Raw genomic sequence first — 1371 nt, forward strand, 5'->3', positions numbered from 1 at the left:
GAAGAAGAAGAAGAAGAAGAAGAAGAAGAAGAAGAAGAAGAAGAAGAAGAAGAAGAAGAAGAAGAAGAAGAAGAAGAAGAAGAAGAAGAAGAAGAAGAAGAAGAAGAAGGAATGATATGTAAATGGAATCATACATATGTTACCTTTTGGGTTTGACTTTTTTCACTCAACATGACTCCCTTGAGGTTTATTCAGGGTATTGTGCTGAAAAATACTTCATCTCTTTTTATCACCAAGTAGTGCTTCATGGCATAGTTGTACCACAGCTTGCTGAACCATTTACTCGTTGAAAGACATTTTGAGTTAAAGTTTTGGGATGTTACAGATAAGGCTTCTATAAGCAGTTTGTGTGTACAACTTTGAGTGGACATTTCTCTAAAATAAATGCCCAGCATTGGATTTGTAAGACCGAGATAATTGCATGTTTAATAAGTAATTGACAAACTTTTCCAGAATGGACATATGACTTTACAGTCCCACTAGCAGTGTATGAAGGCTCAAGTTGGTCTGCATGCTTTTCAACATCAAGAGTTATTATTACTAAGCCTTTATATTATCCATTGTGATAGTTGTGTAGCTATGAATCATTGCAATTTTGACATGTATCTCCCAGGTCCTTAATGAGATCAAGCATCTTTTATGTGTTTATTTGCCATGTACATACTTTTTTAAAATGAAATATTCATTCATAAGAATGTTTGCTCCTTGATTCTGTTTTTGGCTCTTTCCCCTCTCATTCCTCCTCCCTCCTTCCATCTCTTGGTCACCTTTCCTTTTCAAGCATTTATCTCCCTGTTTCCTATTATCATTTATTTGAACTTTAGTTTATTAATATTTTGGGTTTCTCATATAAGAGAAACCATATGATGTTTAAGCTTGTGGGTCTGATTTATTTAATTTAACATTATGTTTTCCAGGTGCATTCATTTTCCTACAAATGACTCAAGTTTATCCTTCTTTATGGCAAAGTACTATTCCATTGCGTAAAAATACCACATTTTCTTTATCCATTCATCAGTTCATGCACTTTTAGGTTCTTTCCAAGATTTAGTTATTATAAATTATGCTACTATAAACATTGGTATATATGTATCACTGTAATATGATGTCTTTCACTCTTTGGGAAGATACTTAGAAAGGGAATAGCTAGGTCAAATGGAATTTCTAGCTTTAGATTTTTGAGAAAGCTCCACACTGATATCCATAGTTGTTGTAAAAATTTATATTCCCACCAACAGTGTAGAAGTGTTCATTTTTTCCCACAGCCAGCCTCACCAGGGTTCAGCAGCGTTTGTTATTATTTGATTGTTTTGATGATAGCCATTATTTCTGAAGCAAGATGGTATCTCAGTGTTTTTTTTTTTTTTTTTT

The sequence above is a fragment of the Fukomys damarensis genome, unplaced genomic scaffold, assembly GCF_012274545.1.
Source record: "Fukomys damarensis isolate Sample0158 unplaced genomic scaffold, DMR_v1.0_HiC HiC_scaffold_39, whole genome shotgun sequence".
NCBI classification, from domain to species: domain Eukaryota; kingdom Metazoa; phylum Chordata; class Mammalia; order Rodentia; family Bathyergidae; genus Fukomys; species Fukomys damarensis.